Source organism: Eriocheir sinensis, chromosome 3 (assembly GCF_024679095.1).
Source record: "Eriocheir sinensis breed Jianghai 21 chromosome 3, ASM2467909v1, whole genome shotgun sequence".
NCBI classification, from domain to species: domain Eukaryota; kingdom Metazoa; phylum Arthropoda; class Malacostraca; order Decapoda; family Varunidae; genus Eriocheir; species Eriocheir sinensis.
In genome coordinates, this window is record NC_066511.1 from 196,399 (window position 1) to 219,103 (window position 22,705).

Sequence of the window (22,705 nt, forward strand, 5' to 3'; positions counted from 1 at the left end):
GTAAATAAAAAAAAATGTATATATAAATGGCTCCTTCAATCTTTCTCTTTGGCTTATTAACTTCAACACACTTTTTGGCCACAGGGATGTTAATAAAACAAAATCACCAAAAACAAGAGAGAAAACACAAAGTAAGGTACTCAGGGATGAAATGAACTGTAAAGTAAACAAAGCGATGCACGCTGAGTTCCAGAACAGGTATCACGTGAACATGTTCTGGTTTCTTTGAATTTGAGCATTAGTGTAACACTCATTTTCTAAATAATTAGTATTTTGATTATGTCACAAATTCACTAGAATTGTTATTTTTAAATATGAATTATAAGAAAATGTTCATAGTTTACAAGTGAGTTTTTCATCCAGTGAAAACATACAAGAAAGGTTCGATATGGTACAGGCATTGCTGCCTGTGTTCGAGTTTCTATAAAAATTTGAGTTATGAAGCAAAAAAATCTCAATAAAAGTGTTTAGATTCCAAGTTATTTGAGTTTTGGAGTGTTGAGAGTTATGAGGTTTGACTGTACATTTGCAAATATATCGTCGCTACCAAAACTGAGTGGCATATGTCAATTTTCATAATTTTTCTGATCGATCTCAAGTTTTTGCTCAAATGTTTTCATTTATTCACTACTAAATTAGTTGTAAAGGTATTTAGATGCTGTTAACATACAAATATAGGCAAGACACTGAATTCTTTTATGCATATATTTCAAGTGTTTTATGCATATATTAAAGTGTTTCTGCTGTGCAGCAGCCCGGTCAGCTGATGTTTTCTGTGATACATGTTTGAAAAAACAGATATCTGTGGATGACGAAAGTGTTTATTGTAAACGCATTTTTGTTTTTCATTGTAAAAATAACTATATCAAAACATAATATGATTGACAGAAATTAATCAACATCTATTTCTACTTGAAAGTAAAGTATTTTGCAACATATAACTCGCTCCAGTGTATACCGCGCACCCCAAACTTTAAGACAACCATTTTGGAAAAAAATATTCAGTGCGAAAACTATCGAAAAACAGCGAAATATAAATGTCTCGGTTATTTCTTACTTAATCACAATGAAATTATGATACATGATAGAATTTAGAACGTACATCATGTTTGATAAGAGTGGTGCTTCTCCAAAAGTGTGTTTTTTGAGTTATAAGCCATTTTGTCTTTTTTTTACCAAATTTTGAAATGAGCATTTCTATGAAGAAAATGAACCTCCGTCGTTTTGCTTAACACAGTAGTTAGATGAAATATTGCACTACAATGCTGAGCCAGAGTTTGTAAATAGAACAAAAAATAAATTTTGGCTTTTTTTTTTCGTGCACTTTTTTCTCAACATTTTTTCAAATAAAAAATTTGGATTTTGAGTTAGAGCGAAAATCTGGCTTCACTTTTTTTTACGTTGTTTTCTTTATTATATAAAAAAACATTGAAAATTGGTTGATAAGTTTTTGAGTAACTCATTTGAAGTTAAAGATTTTTGGTTTCAAGAAAAACGCGATTAAAGTTTCGTTTACTTTTACTAACATTAAAAACTTACAAAGTATGTGAGGGGGAGTTATGACTCTAGCACCAATTAGTGAGCTCCAGCCTGGTATGATGTACCTACCGTCAGTCTCCTTCTTCCTTCCAGTGTGCGTTTCTTGCTCCGTATCCTCTGCTGTTGTCTTCTTCCCGCTCCTTGGTGTCTGGTGCCTCTTTCTCTGCTTATCCTTTCGCTCTTGTGTAGAAGTGATGTGGGTGGATACGTCAAAGCCAATGCTCTTCAGCAAATTCTAGACCTCTTCCTTACCTCAAACCCTTCTGCTTATTCTGTCAAACTGTTCTCTCCGTTGGGCTCCTCCGATCACAATCTTATTTCTGCATCCTGTCCTATCGCTCCTGTACACCCTCTGGACCCACCGAAGAGGCGATGCTTCTGGCATTTTGCTTCAGCTCGGTAGGACGACCTGAGGATGTACTTTTCCATTCCGTGGAATGATTATTGCTTCCAGGATAGAGACCCTCTGTGTGCTCAGCGCATCACAGAGGTGATTGTCTCTGGAATGGAGGCATACATTCCTCGTTCTTTCTCTACTCCTCACGCTAAAAAGCCTTGGTTTAATCACGCTTGTTCTCGTGCTGTCAATGATAGAGAGGTAGCTCACAAAAGGTACCAGAGCCTTCAAACTAATGCTAATTATGAACTTTACATTTCTGCCCGAAATCGTGCCAAATCTATTCTCCGACTAACCAAGATTCTTTCATTAATAGAAAATGTCAAAACCTTACTTTCTCTAACTCTTCCCGTGAATTCTGGCATCTAGCCAAAAACATCTCCTCCAACTTCACTTCTTCATCTTTCCCTCCACTCCTCAGTCCTGACGGCAACACTGCCGTCTCATCTATCTCTAAGGCTGAACTCTTCTCTCAAACTTTTCTAAAACTCCACTCTGGATGATTCTGGGCATATTCCTCCTACTCATCCCCACTCTGACTCCTTTATGCCTGTTATAAGGATTCTTCAAAATGATGTTTTCTATGCCCTCTCTGGCCTCAATCCTCAGAAGGCTTATGGACCTGATGGAGTGCCTCCTATTGTCCTTAAAAACTGTGCCTCCGTGCTGTCACCCTGCCTTGTCAAACTCTTTCGCCTCTGCCTGTCAACATCTACCTTTCCTTCTTGCTGGAAGTATGCCTTCATACAGCCTGTACCTAAGAAGGGTGACCGCTCCAATCCCTCAAACTACCGTCCTATAGCTTTACTTTCTTGTCTATCTAAAGCTTTTGAATCAATCCTTAACCGTAAGATTCAAAAGCACCTTTCCACTTCTGACCTTCTATCTGATCGCCAGTATGGGTTCCGCAAGGGGCGTTCTACTGGTGATCTCCTAGCCTTCTTAACTGACTCTTGGTCATCCTCTCTTAGCCGTTTCGGTGAAACTTTTGCTATTGCGCTGGACATATCAAAAGCTTTTGATAGGGTCTGGCACAAATCTTTGCTTTCTAAACTACCCTCCTACGGTTTCTATCCTTCTCTCTGTACCTTTATCTCCAATTTCCTTTCTGACCGTTCTATTTCTGCCGTGGTAGACGGTCACTGTTCTTCCCCTAAATCTATTAACAGTGGTGTCCCACAGGGTTCTGTCCTATCTCCCACTCTTTTTCTGTTGTTCATTGATGATCTTCTTTCCAAAACGAACTGTCCTATCCATTCCTACGCCGATGATTTCACTCTGCATTATTCAACTTCTTTTAACCCTAGAACGCTAACCATGGGTATGAGGTACCGAAGCGAATGACGTCATTGCCATTGTGTATGGTTCCGGTGCTCTGAGGGTACCCACCTCCTCAGTAGCTTCATGTGCCCGCTTGACAGTGTAGGGGAAGGTCACGTTGTCTCGCTCTCTCTGCTCACCTTTGTTGTAGGCCTACATTCGGGTGCGGCATACCCATGGTTGGTGATACAGGGTGTTGTACATGTCCCTAGGTTATTGTTTACGTACTTTTTTAGTGATCACCTGTGCAGTGGATCACAGGACCTGGGAGGCCATACAAGAAGTTTGGAAGCCATTGGATGATAATTTTTTTTATGATTTTTTTTTTTTGAAATTTTTGAACATTTTTCCTATTTTAGTAACATTTTTCAGTACCTGATTTTCATACCAAAACAATACGTTTTTCAGTTCTTCTTAATGTTAAGTCAAGATACAAAGTTTGAAGTCCCTGCATGTAACTTTATTCCATTAAAACTTTACATTTAATTTTTTTTTTTTTTTTTTTCAAAATCGGGTATGATGTACCCATGGTTAGTAGTGGTGTGACTTTTTCTAAGGTTAGTGTTCTAGGGTTAATAGAAGACCCACCCTTCAGGAACTTGACGACTCAAGGCTGGAGGCTGCAGAACGCTTAGCCTCAGACCTTACTATTATTTCCGATTGGGGCAAGAAGAACCTGGTGTCCTTCAACGCCTCAAAAACACAGTTTCTCCACCTATCCACTCGACACAATCTTCCAAACAACTATCCCCTATTCTTTGACAACACCCAGCTATCACCTTCCTCAACACTAAACATCCTCGGTCTATCCTTAACTCAAAATCTCAACTGGAAACTTCATATCTCATCTCTTACTAAATCAGCTTCCTCGAGGCTGGGCGTTCTGTACCGTCTCCGCCAGTTCTTCTCCCCTGCACAGTTGCTGTCCATATACAGGGGCCTTGTCCGCCTCATTATGGAGTATGCATCTCATGTGTGGGGGGGCTCCACTCACACAACTCTTCTGGACAGAGTGGAGGCTAAGGCTCTTCGTCTCATCAGCTCTCCTCCTCATACTGACAGTCTTCTACCTCTTAAATTCCGCCGCAGTGTTGCCTCTCTTTCTATCTTCTATCGATATTTCCACGCTGACTGCTCTTCTGAACTTGCTAACTGCATGCCTCCTCCCCTCCCGCGGCCCCGCTGCACTCGACTTTCTACTCATGCTCATCCCTATACTGTCCAAACCCCTTATGCAAGAGTTAACCAGCATCTTCACTCTTTCATCCCTTACGCTGGTAAACTCTGGAACAATCTTCCTTCATCTGTATTTCCTCCTGCCTACGACTTGAACTCTTTCAAGAGGAGGGTATCAGGACACCTCTCCTCCTGTATTTGATCTTCCTTTCGGCCACCTCTTTTGTTTTACTTTAGGAGCAGCGAGTAGCGGGCTTTTTTTTTATTATTGTTTTCTTTTTTTGTTACCCTTGAACTGCCTCCTTTGTTGTAAAAAAAAAAAAAAAAAATTGGACTCTTTGAGATTGTCATCTGGGATACAAAGCGGACCCTGTGTAGTCCAGTGTATTTGTCTGTCGCGTCATCCACGTTCCGTCGAAGGTCACGTTGATGTCGATCACACCGTTGTCATCTGGCTCTTTCCCGATCTTTCTGTAGTGATCCATCACCTCCGCATAGCACCTCTTCATCCTCATGGGGAAGTGAATGTCCAATTGATTGTATAAGTACTGGGCGTGCTGTTCGAATGCAGTGGAATACATGGCTGGTCTCTCCAAGGTTCCTGTGAGTGTCTGGACACCCGCATAGCCCAAGTTGTTGCAGAGAATGTACAACACCAAGTATAAATTACCCTTAGTGTACTGTTTTCCTGAAGACGACACCGATTGGGGTGCTGCTGTCCTGGGAGTCTCACAGGAACAGCAAACAGAGCATTCCGAGTCCAGCCACTTGTCAGTCAGGTCAACCTCCACCTTCTGACTGCATTTACCACATATCATGTTGCTGAAGAGACTGCACAGCTGTGTACTGTTTAGCACTACATTCATCGATGATACCGCCCTTGGAGATGAAGGTGAAGCTGAAAGAGGTAGTTATGGACGTGATTTGGGCTGAGAAGAGGTCGCTGGACTGGTGAGATATGGTATGGTATCTGAGGTGCTGGGAGTGGGTGAGGTCACATCCTCATGTTCTCTTGCTCCTGCTCTTCTCACAAGGTGCAGCTCCCTAGCTGCTTTAGCACGTTCTGATAGTCTCTGTCCTACCTCGCTCCTGGGCATTCTGCCCAGAACTTCAATATCAACCCAACGTGGAGCGAGAAAGGGGTAAGCGATTCTCTCTCTACGAGCGGTGGTTGGTAACTGCATCACCTATGCTCTACGTCTCTGCCACTGACTTGAAACGCACTGCCAGACACAAAAAGTAAACTTTCCTTGCAAAAAACCCATATTTCTAGCTTTTATGAGACCTAGAACAGCATTGCTTGTAAAGCCAGTTTTGAAATGGCCTGCGGGCTCACATATAAGCCCTTTTAACTCGGCACGGGAGGTTTAAATACCTTGTGGAAGGCATTTAAATGGTCCTCCTGAGTTACCCCTGGCCATGATCTAACAGAATTTGAAGAAAAACAGAAAAGTCATTTTTCAGAATAAACTCGCCTAGTTGTGTCCCTTAAAATGCTCAGAAATATGTGCGTTTAAATGGCGCTAGGCTTTTCCCTGGTTCTCTCCTACCTACTTCCTTTCTTTCTTCTCCTTTTCCGTCCCCATATTTTTCTCCTTCCTTCTCATTTCTTTCTTCTCTTCCTTTCCCCCCCCTCCCAGTTTTTCTCTTTTAATCCCTTTCCCTCCCACTCACACCTTTTTTCTCTCCCTCTTTCCTCACCTTTATATATCTCTCTCTCTCTCTCTCTCTCTCTCTCTCTCTCTCTCTCTCTCTCTCTCTCTCTCTCTCTCTCTCTCTCTCTCTCTCTCTCTCTCTCTCTCTCTCTCTCTCTCTCTCTCTCTCTCTCTCTCTCTCTCTCTCTCTCTCTCTCTCTCTCTCCTTTTCCCGTCCCATTTCCTCCACTCATTTCCCTTGTTTTCTCCTCTCTCACACCCTCTTATCTATACCCTTATCTCTCACTCTCATCCTCCCTTTCTCCTTCCCCATTAGATTATATGAAAACACACACACACACACACACACACACACACACACACACACGTGTGTGTGTGTGTGGTCTCAGTCCTACCCAAAGATTGGTACTATGAGCTCTGTGCTCTTCTGTAGGGGAACGGCTGGCTGTCTCGAGAGAGACCCACAGCAGACCAAGAGGTGAATTACATACACACACACACGCACACACACACACACACACACACACACACACAAGTGAAGTGCAAGAAAAGTATATTTTCCTGGAGGCGTATAAAACAGGGGGTTACGAAGTTTGTACCAGAATACAGACCTAAAGAAAAGGGACACAAGGACTGGTTTAAGGGGGTACGGGACACTTGAGGTCATCTACCTAAACTATCTGGGTTATTGCGATGAAACTTTGCTGGTAAGTAGGCATCTATGTTGCCTACATTTTGTATGAGCCAGAACAATGTATGTATACTTATATGTATACTTATACGTATACATGTGTGTATACGTGTAGCGACACTTAAAATTATGCAGCACCATTAATACATAACCAGGCACTTTCATTTTTTGGCTGTGAATAGTCTTTAGGTATGCCTATGGAAAATATTCTGAAAGTTTCCCATATAGAAAGGCATAATGGTATTTCTTTTATTATGTTTGTCGAACATCGCGTAAAATCGTGTTTTTTGTCACTTTTTCCTCTTAATACTCCCATCTCCTTAACCCTATCAACAGTATCTAGTCATAGGTCCATAGCTACTTGTACAGTCAACATTCCTTGAACTTTTCACTTAAATCTGATTGATTTTAGATTTTCTGCGATTAAAAAAGACAAAATTTATCAAACGAAGATATGATCAATTTAAAAATATAAGGACCTTTAACTCGGCCCATTTAAACCCGCGCCAGACATTTAGAATTTGCGCTGCGAGGAAACCATTGCTCGGGGATTATTTCTACATGGTATAAGAACGTTTTTAACCCAGTTTTGCAAAATGCTATATTTTGACCTCCCCCCCCCCCTCCCCAGGTGTCACATACCCCCTTAAACTTTAATGCAAAATGTGCTAAGGCAAAAGAAAAAAAAAGAGACAAAGCATGGAAAAGATTAAAAAGAAATAAAAACCAAAGGAATAAAAAAGATTTTAAGGTAGCGAGAAATGAATATGTGAAAATAAGGAAGGAAGAAGAAAAGGGATATGAAAAGGATATTGTGGAAAAGTGCAAGGAACAACCTAAACTATTTTATAGATTCATAAATGGAAAGATTAAACCAAGAGAAACAATTGAAAGACTGAGCGATGGGAATGTGATAATTTCGATGATCCTAAAGGCATGGCGGAGTTACTAAACAAAAAGTTCCAGCAGGTTTTTACTAATGAATGAATATTTAACGAGGCACAAGTAAAGAAGATAAATGTTCATATGGAAGAAGTTACAGTAAATAAAGAGGAGATATATAAATTGTTGGGGGGAGCTGAAAGAGAGGAAAGCTGTAGGACTGGATGGAGTTTCAGGGTATATATTGAAAGAATGCAGAAATGAGTTGGTTAGACCGATATATGACATCATTAAATGCTCAATAACAACTGGTACAATGCCTAAGAAGTGGCAGAAGGCCGAAGTGGTCCCTATATACAAAAGTGGAAGGAAGGAAGAACCCCTGAACTACAGACCCGTATCATTGACCAGTATAATATGTAAAATATATGAGAAAGTGATAAAGAAACAGTGGACGAGATTTCTAGAAGAGCATAATTTAATCACGAGTAAACAGTATGGATTCAGAAAAGGGCGCTCATGTGTGACAAACTTACTGAGCTTTTACTTAAGAGCGAGATAAAATACACGAGAGGGACGGATGGGTTGATTGCGCCTACCTAGACCTGAAGAAGGCATTCGACAAAGTTCCACATACAAGACTGTTATGGAAACTAGAAAATAAAGGAGGATTGAAAGGGAAAATGAAGAACTGGATGGAAAGCTACCTAAGGGGAAGAGAGATGAGAACAGTGGTTAAGGACATAAAATCAGAATGGAGAACTGTAGAGAGTGGAGTGCCTCAGGGATTGGTATTGGCACCAATACTTTTCTTAGTATATATTAATGACATGCCAGAGGGAGTAAATAGTTATATGAGCCTGTTTGCAGATGATGCAAAACTGCTAAGACATATAAGAAACAGTAAAGACTGCGAAATTTTGCAAGAAGACCGAAACAAGATTTGGAAATGGAGTATGGAATGGGAGATGAAATTCAATGTGAAGAAATGTCATGTTATGGAAATGGGAAAAAGTGAAGGAAGACCAAAATGGACATATAAAATGGGAGATGGTGAAATATTAAAAAAAGTACACGAAGAGAGAGACCTGGGAGTAATAATGCAAGGTAATAAACAGCCAGAGAGTCATGTTAATCGGATATTCGGTGATACGTATAACATGGTGAAAAATATAGGAATAGCATTCCACTACATGGATAAGGATATGATGAAAAAATTAATTACCACGATGATCAAACCAAAGTTGGAATATGCAGAGGCAGTGTGGTCTCCCCATAAGAAGAAACACATAAAGAAACTAGAAAGAATACAAAGGATGGCAACAAAAATGGTTCCAGAGCTGGAGGGATTGACATATGAGGAAAGACTAAAGGAAATGGACTTACCAACACTAGAGCAAAGAAGAGAAAGGGGAGACCTAATACAAATATATAAATTATTGAGCAAAATGGAAAAAGTAAATAACGAGGAATTACTACTAAAAGAAGGAATTACCACCAGGAACATAAGAGGACATAGTAAAAACATTGAGGAAGGGAAGATGCTTGAGAGAGATAAAGAAATATAGCTTCCCGCAAAGAAATATAGAGGTTTGGAACAGACTAAGTGAGGATGTAGTATAGGCGAAGAGTGTGGAAAGCTTTAAGGAAAAGTTGGATAAATGCAGAAACGGAGATGGGACCACACGAGCATAAAGCCCAGGCCCTGTAAAACTACAACCAGGTAAATACACACACACACACACACACACAGAAGGGGAAATGAGAAGGGTGTGGGGAGGGAGGGGCAGAAGGGAGAGTCAGGTTATGTCCTGACCGAAGCCCTGACCTGACTCTCCCTATTGCCCCTCCTTCGCCACACCATTCTCTTTTTTTCTTGTTTTCATCCTCTCTATCTCTCCCTGTTTCCTCCACTCCTTTTCCTTGTTCTCCCTTCTTACATCCTCTGTTTGTATTTTTTTATCACTCACTCTGTCTCTCTCCTCCTCCCTTTCCCCTTCCCTGTATTTACCTGGTTGTGATATAAAGGAAGTGAGCTACACTCATATGAGAATGACACGGAGAAGTTGTGTGGCAGCCTAGTAGTCACGCTGACTCATAAAACCCTATGCAAACTTCAAAATTACGGCGGCAAAAGGCAGCAGAAAAAAAATTGTACCTTCGGCGTATACCGCGCAGGGGTAACTTTCTGGCATTTTTTAAATGAAAAAGGTGTACATTATACGCTGCAAAATACGGTAGGTACAGTAATCCCTCGCCATATCGCGGTTCACTTATCGTGGTTTCACTGTATTGCGGATTTTTAAATTGTGTCGTATCACGGATTTTTTGCTATATCACGGGATTTTGCGGTTTATAGGTATTTTTATATATTCATTATTTCAAATATTTTTGCGGTAAAATAAGCATTTTCTAGCCTAAAAAAAGAAAACAATATAAATCAACGTAAGTCGGAACACACCTAAATAAGCACCTACGTCACCTACCTATTTTTTTATTTTTCCGTCGCGGCCTATTGCACCGTTAGTCTTTCCCTGGTTCACTCTTCCCCCACTTCCTTTCTTTCTTCTCCCTCTCCGTCCCCATATTTTTCTCCTTCCTTTTCATTTCTTTCCTCTTTTCCTTTACCCTCCCTCCCAGTTTTTCCTCTTTTAATCTCTTTCCCTCCCACGCATCTTTTCTCTCTCCCTTTTTCCTCACCTTTACCTGACCCTCCCTACCTCTCTTCTTTTCCCATCCCATTTTCTCCAGTTATTTCCCTTGTTTCCTCCTTTCTCACACCCTCTTATCTTTAGCCTTATTTCTCACTCTATCACTTTCTTCCTCCCTTTCTCCTTCCTCACTAGATTATATGAACACACACACACACACACACACACACACACACACTTATCCTTATGGATAAGAGGCTAAGAGAGGGAGTAATGGTGTTGATAGGAGGCAAAAGAAAGGGAGAAAAGGTTTAAATATTGCGTACATTAACATAGATGGTCTTGTATCAAAGAAAATTGAACTAATTGATTATTTAAGGGAAGGTGGTCCAGACATTATGTGTATAGTTGAAACAAAATTTGGAAAGGAATTGGAACTCGTGCTGGACGGAAAAAGCAAGTACAACATTTGGAGGAAAGATAGGAAAGAAGGAATGGGAGGAGGAGTGATGATAATGACGAAACACAACTTGAAAGTGACGGAAGTGAGATATGGACAGGACAGTGTGGAGGTGATGGCTGTGCAGATACTGGTAAACAGTGGAGAGAAGACTAACATAATAACAGCTATGTCCCCCTTGAAACCAAAAGGTGGAATGAAGTAAGATACAGTGCTATGCTGGAAGAAACAGTACGGGCACTGACAGATGAAATAAAAAATAGTAGAAAGGTAATATTAACAGGAGATTTCAATTGCAAAGAGGTGAATTGGGAAGACTTTGCAATGGAGGGTGGAGAAAATACCTGGTTAAGTAAACTATTGAAGCTGGCAACAGATAACCTGCTGACGCAGTGGGTTAAAGGAGAAACAAGGCTGAGAGGGGATGACCAACCATCGAGACTACACCTAATTTTCACAAAAAATGTTGAGTTAGATGAAGAACTCAGTCATGAGCGCCCCCTGAGAAAGAGCGACCATGAACTATTGGAGATGAAAACTAAGGAAGGATATGAATATCGGGATGAGGCATATATGGAAAAAAGGAAAAACTACGCAAAGACAGATTACATTGGACAAGACTTTCTTCGCTGGGGCAGACTGGAGTGATATGAAGAGGAGTACTAACATTCAAAAGAAATATAACCTTTTTATGAATATTTACAACAGAGGAATAGAGATATATAGTAAAAACTAAAGGAGAGAAAACATGGTTTGGATGGAGGTGTGAAACTGCAAAACAAAACAGAAATAGGGCATGGAGGAATTTAAAGAAAAGATCAAATAAGAATAACAAAGACAAATATAAAAAAGAAAGAAACGCCACACCACGTGTTTTGTTGTTGCTCATAACTGAAGGATTTTGAACTTTTTTTTTTTTTTTTTCTGTTAGTACAGTACAAGCTCAAAGATCTGGTCTAATTGGGGGTAAAGCCCTATCCATATCTTTGAAAGATCCGAATTTTACTAAAATTATATTATCATTAAAAATTATCGTGCTCCCCTCCTTATGGCTGCAGGGCGCTGGCTGTGATATTCTTTGTCCCACAGCCACCTCCATGGCTTCTGGGGTCCTTACTGCCTTCGTTGCCTTCGTCACGTGGGCAGCAGTTTGCTTTGTTACTCTGTCAGGTACTTACTAGTGGATGATCGAGCCACGAGGCATTATCTATGTTAGTTCATCGATGACCTCAGTACATTTGTTATCAGAGTAAATAGCAACACTCGACAGTGATGAAGCCCGTCAGTAAGGTGCAGTAATAATGAACTTGTAGTAAAGAACAATGGCATAATAATTCTACCTCTCCTCATCAGTGTTTTCTGGGTTGGTTCCTCGATGTCGCGCCATTGTTTACTTTACGCTTATAACTTCCTCTTCTTTTGACCTGTTCTGCTTTGTATCGCTTCTTAAGTCCTCTCCTTGGTGCTTCTCTGCACTTTGTACTTCACTGCTCACACTTAGTTACTTCCTTATGCTCACTTATACACTTCACCACAACACTGAAATTTTTGCTTTGTTGATCTTTCATCCCTTTCCGTGTGACACAGTAATAGAAGCCTGTGTGTTTTCTGGTAACGAACGCCAACACAGTCCAGTTTCATCCATTTTATAAACTTGACTGAGGAGTAATCGTTCGTCATCAATAAATTTTACTCAGCAATTTCCGGAATGGCTCAATTGCTTCAACTGGTGCACTAGCTGCCTGAAGCAATACAACCACCCATCTGAAGCCTTAAACCCAGTCACGTTCATCTGATATGCAAGGCGTTTGGCTGCCATCTTCAGCTCAATACCCCCACAACAACACCACTGGACATTTGTTGGTGATACAGTACTGTCTACAGGATTGCGAGTATCAAGTTTGCAATTCACCAAGTTTGCGATAGGGACCCAAAAAATTTAATTTTTATTGAAAACTGAAATTGCGATATGACCCGTACTTTGCGGGTGGTGCGCGTGAGAAAGTGGTGGTTTCCGCTCTAGTTAATGGGGCAGAGGGGTTTGTGACGTCAGGGCGCACTGCAGCGTCACCACCACAACACTGTATTCTGCCACCCTCTGCCATTGTTCACCTCACCCCCGCGGTCCTACACAACTAAGGATAGTTCAGTGAAACGTCATCAACTCAGCCATGACGTCATGGCGGTGACGCGTGCTGGAGACCCTTGCCAGCAAGTCTCATTTGAATCTTGGTTTTATTCAAGGATTTACACATCATATTATAAAGTGTGGTGTTCTCTGAAACTTCAATCCAGTGGTGTCGCGGCCACACGTATGGGTCTCCAGTGACGTCTCTGTTTACATGTGACATCACGAGTGCATTGCATTGTGGGAAAAACAAATGCTTAGTGAGCTATCCTTTATATGTCTCTCATCCTTGGTCCCACCCACACTTCTAACCCCATGTCATTTGGGCCCCCAAAGCCCTGGTGTGGTGCTCTCCGTTCGCTCCCGGTCCCCCTCCGCCGTCCGCGCTAAAGCCGGCGCGGTGGGGTAGCGGCAGGGATCCACCGCAGGGTTCACGCAGCGCCGGTCGCAGGCGGGACACACTCATGCGGTGTGGGGCCAACAGCCCGGTGTGCTGCGGCTCGCATTTCACGGTGGTGGTCGAGCCCTCTCGTCACTTGCGCCGAGAGCTTGGACCGGCGTGTCTCCGGCTCTTCCATGGAACGCGCTAGGCTGCGTGGGGGTGGGGGTTCCGGCTCTCTCTATCACCGGCTTTCGGCCCGGCATTTCAGATGAGATGTTGACGGTTTTCGATTTTCCCCATAAGGATAATAGTTCAAAGTTTGCGATTTCAACGTTTGCGACCTGCAACGTCGACCTATTTATCTCAAACTTGGAGACAGTACTGTACCGCTTTATAACTGCCTCCTCTAACCTTACATGATGTCCATTCGTCACAATCTTCCGCTTTATTGTTGGACTCTCACTTGCACTTCCATTTGCACTGACCTTGGCAGCAAAAGCACAAATCTTGGCCTTGTTTCTCTTGACACCGCTAATTGTTTGCTGTGCAACACTGTATTCCTCACTTAACCAAGACACTGGTGCACATTTTTCCAATTTTTCAAGCAGTTCAAGCTTTTCACTAATACTGAGCACTGAATGTTTACGCTTCAGAGTCATGGCTCAAGAGTCGGGACAAGGTAGACACTTGACACAACCTATCTTGGTCGCTGCTCGGTCACAAGTGTGCTCCCCACGCTTGTTAACCCGGGTGCGTGGCCGGGCTGCACCTATATCGCTGCTTCCCGTGCTTGTTCACCTGAGCGCGTGGCCAGGCCGTACCTTAATCACTTGGGCCCGCCGGGCTACACCTTAATTGAATTGGTATGTTAAAAAAACAAAGTGGAAACCAATGCCAGGAAAGGGTACGGGTCTTCACAAAATCCAGATGTTTGATGGCCGGATCTTTGAGTTTTTACTGTATTTTATAATATGGACCACCATATGTCAATATTTTTAATAATAATAATAATAAATAATAATAAACGGTTTATTTCATGAAGTACCAGGCAGCCCTAGAGCTGAAAATATACATCAATGGAAGATGAAATGAAATGAATGAGACAAATGAACAAAGTAGTATGATCGAAAATAAAAAGGAAAATAGAAATAACAATAATAGCAATAATCATAGTAAAGATAATAATAATAATAATCATAATAATCACGATAATAATAATGATAATAATAATAGTAATCATAATAATAATAATAATAATCATAATAACAATCATAATAACAACAACAATAAGTCCTAATGAAAAATATTTACAAAACATACAAATTGTGCTGCTCTTAATGTGCATTGTTGATATATTTGACCATCACGGGCACTGCGCTGTTCTTATAGCGGTCAGTCCGTGCCCGTATCGGGGCAATAATGTTGTGGTGTCGCACTGAGTGCTGAGGGCGGTTCACTGCGGGTGGGAGGATGTGTCTGTGTCTGGGCTGGTTGAGAAGCTTGGTTGCGAACCGGTGTAGTAGGGTCTCGTGACGGTGTTGTAGGCTGGTGAGATGGAGGGAGTCGAGGGCGTCCTGATAGCTGGTGTAGTGAGGGCCCAGGATGATTTTGCAGGCTCGCTTCTGGACGCGTTCAAGTTGGCGGCGTTGCGTGATGTTGATGGAGGAAGACCACGCTGGGGACGCGTATGTCAGTTTGGGGAGGATGAACGAGGAGTACACGCTCGCCAGCGCACACTCAGGGGCCCCCAGCGTTTTGAGTCTCCTCAGCAGGTACAGTTTGTAGGTGGCAGATCTGGTGAGCTGGGAGACGTGCTCCTTCCATGTGAGTTTGTTGTCCAGGGTGACTCCAAGTAGTTTTGCTGATGTAACTACCCGGAGGGGAGTGTCGTTGATGGACACCACAGGGGGGGCAACAGGGGCAGAGGAGGTGTTGATGTGTAGGAGTGTAGTTTTGGTGTCGTTGATGGTGACCATGTTTTGTGTTGTCCATGTGTGTAGGTTGTGTAGTGTTTCCTGGGGGTGGGAATAATCTGGGTTGCTGTTGTCAACTGTTACTCCCACTGTGGTGTCGTCCACGTACTTCCAGCGGTGGGGTGTGTGGGTCAGGGCGTCATTAATTAGGATAAGGAAGCACAAAGGGCCCATTTTGGACCCCTGAGGTACCCCGCAAGTAAGGTGTAGAGGAGGGGAGGCCACTCCCTGAAATCTCACCACCTGTTTACGCTGGTGCAGGAAATCAGCCAGCCAGGAGACCAGGTTAGGGTGAAGCCCTAGGTTTATTGCTTTGTTGATGACTGTGGTGTGGTGAACTAGGTCAAAAGCCTTTCGGAAATCAATAAAAGCGAGAGAAACTGATGTTTTGCGTTTTTCAAGATTTCTGTAGGCAAAGTCCAGGAGATTAATTAGGCAGTGTGTGGTGGAGGTTGACTTGATATTGCCGTACTGTTGTGGGTCTATGAGGGGAGCAAGATGAGTGTAAGTCCACTTGAAAATGAAGGCTTCACACAGGAGGCTGGGAATGGGGGTGATAGAAATAGGCCTCAAGTCACTCAGTGATTGAGGGGTGGTGGTCTTGGGAATCGGAGTGACATATGCTGTTTTCCAGTCAGCAGGACACTGACTTTGACGGAAGGAAGCGTTAAAAATAGAGGCGAGGGGGGTGGCCAGCTCGGGGGCAAACTCCTGGTACAGTTTGATGGGGAGATCAGTGGGCGTGGTGGACCGCTTTGTTTTAAGTTGGCTTAGTGACCTGGCGACCTCATAGGCCTCAACCGTGGGAGTGGTGATGGGGCAGGCAGGTAAGCTGGGAGTGAGGTCAGGTCCAGGCTGGGAGGACTGACAGATGGCCGAAGTGGAGATTGATGGCCTCGGCTGCTTCAGGTGGCGGGAGGTGAGATACGCCCGGGATGGAGGGGCGCTGTTGTTGAGGCCACAAGGCCTTAATTTTGAGAACCATTTCACACTGTGAGCTTGCTTAAGGCTGTGGATCTTTTGGGGGTAGTATGTGGCCTTGGCTCGTTTGATTTCCCGGATAACTTTGTTGCGGAGGGGCTTGTAGAGTGTAGGGTTGGTGTGGAAGGCGTCATTTCTCTGTTCAATGAGACGTTTTATTCTGGGTGTAATCCACGGGGTGTCTGAAGGGTGCACTCGTCTTGATTTTAGCGGGAAGAAGTGGTGGTAAGCTGCGGTAATTGTGCTGGTGTAGTTGCTCCAGTTTGGGTGCACGTCATCCACTGTAAGGACTTCAACCCAGCGGTGGCGTGTTATCCATTGGCCGAACGCGCGGATGGCTGAGTCCGTAACAGGCCTGTAGGTCTTGGTGGCTGGCAGGGGTTTTGTTGGGTGTGGTAGGTGCAGGTGTCCAAAGAACTGACAGGTGTGCTGCGTCCCATGGGAGGGAGGGCTTAGGGGAAGGTAGTGGGAGGTGAGGTCAGTGAGGATTAAATCCAGTGTGTTTGTGCCGTGTGTGGGGAAATTTACTACTTGTGTGAGATGTAGCTGGTCCTCAATATCACTGGTGTGGAGTTGATTGAAGTCACCGCAAACAACTACTTTTGCAGAGGGAAGAGTGCGCTGCTGGTCCATTTCTTCGATGATGTGGTTGATCAGCAAGGTGGCGGAGGCGGCGCGGGGAGGTAGTAGACCAGACAGATTAGTACCGAGGAGCGAGTCGGGGTGGGAGGGGTGAGCCTGACCCAGAGGGTTTCCACCCTCAGGTGTCTCAACAGGGAGTAGGCAGGGGTTGAGGTGGGTGTGGCAATGAGCGCTAACCCACCGCCTCGTTTACCTCTTCTCAGACGATGGAAGAGCTGGAAATCAGTGATGTTAAAGAGCTCGGGTACTATCTGCCACGCCTCTGTGATGGCCACAACGTCAGCGCTGGTGGATTTGATGGTGGTGATGACTTCGTCTAGCTTGTTGTTGAGCAGCTCTGGGTGGTGAGTGAAACACTCAGTGTCTCCGCAAACGCTTTGAGAGGATGGAGCGTGGACACTTTGTTCAGCTGCTGAACGTCTTTCTCTCTCTTCAATCGAAGTTGAAGATGAGGCAGAGAGAAAGAATGAAGATAATAAACAAGAGTAAAATGGAGAGCCATGATAAAGAGACCCAACCATGTGCACAACCATCAGATACTGCTTCCTCGCCAGCCCCATAAGAGGGGACCAGGTGCCACACAGGCCTGAATATTATATATGTAATATACACTTGTTTGCCTTCGTTTGTCATTCTTACCCCAAAATGTGTAAAATTATGCTTTATTAAGCCTAAAAACATCATGATAGACACTCCAACATGAAACTGCTCATATCTCAAAACTTAAGTTATTGACATTTGGAGTGAAATATCTCTGTTGTTTTTTAATTGACTGTTGATATAAAGGTATCATTGGAAAGAAGAAAGAAAGGGAAAAATTTTCATTGAGATGTTTTTAAAAAGCTAAAACCAGAGACCAGTAGATTTTTTTCTAACAAAAAGAAAGAAAAAATGGCACCAAAATTTCTTATCTTATTTTTTGTATTTGAAATGTCATAACTAAAATCTGCCATGATAAAAAAAAAGCTATTTGTATCTGTTGTCTCCAGACATTTATTGACACTTTTGGCATTCATTATATTTTTCTTGTCACTAAATATTAATCGTATCTCAATGAAACTTGGGGATCTTATCCTTAAAATAGAAAGATGTGTACTTACCCAAATTTATGAGAATCTGAAAAGAATAAATGTCACCTCCTAAGTAACAACCGCTGCCTCCTTTTAAGAGTAAAGCACATCAATTTAAGGTGTAATTTTTAGCTGCATATCTATTTTCAGTATCATGTGACACTCTCTTGCCTCACATCTTGCAGAGGTGTAAGGAATTCACTTTAGTTATGAGACCCCACACAGCCCTGAGTGTTGATACTGGCAATGGGTCAGTTATTGAAAGTTGCCCATTCCTGATTGTAAACCCCAACATCTATCTATTTATCTATATCTCCGACGCCCTGCTTCCTCATGGGAACTTCCCTCCAGGGGTTGGCCGCGGCAGAAGTGTCTCCATCTCTCCCTGTTCTGGCACTCCCTCTCAGCACATTCAATCCTGCTACTTCCAACTCTCTCGCTCCAGTACTCACTCACCCTATTGATCCACTTTACAAGTGGTCTTCCCCTGACACCCCCTTCACGAATTCATTCATCCCCGTTCTCATCACGTGTCCAAACCATCTCAATGCACCATGCTTCACCCACTCCACACTCCACTCCTTTCGCTATCACACCCATACCAAACCACTCATACATGCTATCATGACTTTCTCCATCCCATCCTGACACACCACATGCACCTATTATGTAACTCATTTCCACTGCACGTATTCTCGATTGGTGTGCTGCGTTCCATGTCCACGTCTCTGATGCACATGACAGAGTTGGCAGGATAATACTATTCCTTATTCCCCTCTGTACCTTCATGCTCACACTTCTTCCTTCTATAACTCTCCAGTGCACCCACCACCTGTCTGCCCTTCACTGCCCTTTCCCTCACCTCACCTTCTATACTGCCTTGCTTGCATAAAAGTCCCTAAATATTTAAACTCAGTCACCTCCTTCATTCTCTCCTCCTCTAACCTTATCCTACACTTCGTTGTACCCTCTGAGCTGTAACTCTGTCCAGCTTTGCAAAATCAATGACCTGTTTTCACGGACGGCCTCTCAAATACCATAACCTTACTCTTTCTTGCATTCATTCTCAGCTTTCTCCTCTTACACACCCTGTCAAACTCATCCACTATCCTCTGCAGCATCCCCTCATTCTCTGCCAACAACACTGTATCATCTGCAAATAGGGCTGCAACCAATGACTCCTCTGCACCTCTCACTTTCAGCCTTGGACCAAGCTCCCCCACATTGGCTTTCATTTCTCTCATACAACCATCCATGTACACATTAAAAAGCCATGGTGACATCACACACACCCCGTCTCACACCCACACCAACACCAAAACTCTCACTCAACTCGCCTTTCATGCGTACAGAAGCACTCACATCCTTATAGAAGGACCGGATTCCCTCCAGCAAACGCCCACCCACAACAAATATCCTTAGAACATCCTACAGCCCCTTCCTGTTAACCCTGTCATATGCCTTCTCCTGGTCCATGAAAGCAGCAAACAGCTTCCTATCCTTTTCTATGTATTTTTCAACTAACATTTTGAGTGCAAATATTTGGTCTACACAACCCCTCCTTTTCCTAAAACCCCCGTGTTCATCGCCTACACTCTTCTCAGTGATTTTACTCATCCTCTCATTTAAAACTCTTCCATACACTTTTCCTGCCACACTGAGTAGACTTATTCCCCTGTAACTATTACAATCACCTCTACTCCCTTTCCCTTTGTACAGCGGCAAAGCAATAGCCTTTCTCCAGTCCTCTGGCACCTCACTCTGTTCCCATGCTAGGTTACATATCCATAATATCCATTCCACTACATCTCCATACTTCAACATTTCTGCTGTTATGCCATCAGCTCCAGGGGCCTTTCCTACTTTCAACTTCTTCATTGCCTCCTCTGTCTCATCTCTCTCCACCCTCCCCTGTGGATCTGGCCGCCCTACATTGATCATTATTCCTACACGTCACTTCTGCTCTCCCTCTCACACTCTCATTCATTACAGTTTCAAAGTGCTGCTTCCACACCTCCCTTATCTCCTCATTCCCTATCACAAGCACCCCATCTTTCCTCTTCATGCTACAAATGTCATTCTTTTCTCCCTCATTTCTCTTTTAACTTCTTCCCAGAAAAGCTTTTTGTTCTTCTGGTATTTTGCTGAAATTTTTCTACCAAAATCCTCATCCTCTCTTTACTTTCAATCCTCTCTTGACTTTCCCTAACCAATCTCTTTACCAACATCTTACTCTCCCTGTACTTTCTCACCCATCTCCCTCTCACCTCCTCCATCACATTTCTCTGTAACATTTTCTTCTAGTTCCTTCTTTTCTCCTCAACTGCCTCTTTTATCTCATCCGTCCACCACGCACTCCCTTTCTTTCCTTTTCCACACGACCTACTTCCTCAATTGCCCTGACCACTGAACTCTTAATAAACACCTCATAAACCTCCTTCACTCCTTCACTGTGTTCTATCTGTACTCTTGCTCTTCCAAGTATTTCCTCCACTTTCCTCCTATACATCTCCCTGTGGCCACTGTCATGCAATTTCTCACTTGCTAGTTCCTTCCTACCCTTTTCCTTCTTCCCATTCCCTCTAAATTCCCATTTCGCCTTCATCCTAATTTTGGCTACTACCGTGAAGTGATCAGATCCACATACATTCCTCTCACAACCTTTGCATCCACTACATCCTGCCACAACCTTGTTTCCACAGCTATATAATTTATTACACTCCTCATGTCACCCCTTGCCCATGTATACCTGTGAATTAGTTTGTGCTGGAAGAAGGTGTTTGCCAAGAACAGACCCCTCTCAGCACAAACATCCACAAGGTATTGTCCATTTTCATTCACTCCATCCACACCCCATTTCCCAAACACACCACCAATCTCCCTGTTTCCAACTTTTGCATTCATATCTCCTAACAAAAGAATTCTTCTTTCACTTCCAAAGATTTTTAACCCGTACAGTGTCAACTTTTGTCATGCCAGGTTGCACTTTTTTCGTTTTTTTATTTTATTTGCTCCTTAAAATGTAAAAAGAAAAAATATATTTATATATCTTTATATCTATCTATCTATCTATCTATATATCTATATCTATATCTATCTATCTATCTATCTATCTATCTATCTATATATATATATATATCATTTATATGTGAGAAATGGAACCCTTGAGTGTTTGTCCTCTTATTTTTCTCTGTCTCAGAGCTAACGATGTCATACCAGGAAAGGGAAATTTATCTTAAATTTTTTTAGAGCCTATATTCTTTCCATTATAACACTTCTCACAACCCTAAAGCGTGAGTACTGAGTAAATACTTCTTTACATCACAAAAAAGTAAACAGGAATTGTAGGTACAAGAAAATGGTTGGATGCGCATCAGGCAACACCACTCGCTTCAAGGCCGTGTGTACTACAACCGTAATTCTCAAAGTTCAACATAACACTATGAAGCTTCCGACGATAAGTTTTCATTTCTGATTACTCTGAACCATGATTTACAATTCCACATGCCTTACTGATTATAGAATCAAGGAGTAATTACCTAGAAGAAAGTAACTTACCTTCTTGTATAATGATTTTTGTTGGAATGCAGACAAATGTACAGAAAGGCCCTTTAACATCCATTTAAATATACGAAGACTTGTCAAATTATTCCTCTTTACTGTCAATGAACAATATTACATACACAAACAAAATTAAAAGGTGTATAAGCCCTCAAAAGAGCTTGCGTATATATACGTACTAAACACTGTCCCAAGTCCTCCCAAAATCTTTTCATCCACCATGAATTCTAATTATTTACCTGGTTACATTACAGGGCCTTAATTTCTGGGGGGCTAGGGCGACTATTGGCTGTAGTATTAGTCCTCCCCATTCCCTTTCCTTCCCCATCCCCATACACGGGTCTTGGGTATGTAGAAGCCGCCCCATCCCCTTCTCGTCCCCGCGACAAATATACGAGCCAGACAAGACCAATCTGCATGTCATAATGATGTTGGCAGCACTTTCAAACCAATAATTACAGAAAACGAAATAAATAATGCATTTTTCAACACCATTGTATTCATATACATTATATATCATAAAACAAAACAATAGAGTAGTAGATCTACAGGTAAATAACAAGTAATGCGGGTAAGTTAATTTATGAGACAGGTTGGTATCCATGACTGGTCACACACACCTAGGCAGCCACATAAGGGTTGCCAGGTCGTGTCATTTATGGCATTTTTGTCTTAAATCAAGGTGGCCACCAAGAAATGCCCTTTTTTATGATATATGTTAAGTATTGCCATAATAATGCCACATTTAGTCATCAATCTGCCGTCTTTTGCCATTCTTGGGGACAGTTATAAAGGAATTTTCAGGAATCTGTATGTTTACAATCAAATGGAAACATCAGAGCCTTTACAAACTAAAAGAAATATATTAACTTGAGCAAAGTGTGTGATGCAATATCAGTCATAAAAATATTCTGATACTTTTCAATATACTTCCTTCTATAATAACATACAGAACATTATTTATTCATGAAATATACGAAGGGGAAGCTGAAGATGTGCTGCCTCGGACCCTGCGAAGTCAACACTTTTTCGACCCCATCCACTCTCTCTTGAGGTAGTGTTAATCAGTCCCAACCCCCTAGGGACGCTTTTTAAAACTGCAATTCACAGCCAAGGGAAAGGGAAAGGAAGGGAACGGAAATGGGGGAGATTAATACTACAGCCATATAGCCTCCCCATTGTCGGCCTGAAAATGAC

At 42.5% G+C, this 22,705-nt stretch overlaps 1 protein-coding gene across 5 annotated transcripts in view; it reads left to right on the forward strand.

The window, feature by feature from the left end:
• The window catches only part of LOC127003447 (little elongation complex subunit 2-like), a 134,987-nt gene that overhangs the window by 47,470 nt on the left and 64,812 nt on the right, over nt 1-22,705 (forward strand). The gene's annotated exons all lie outside the window — the stretch shown is intronic.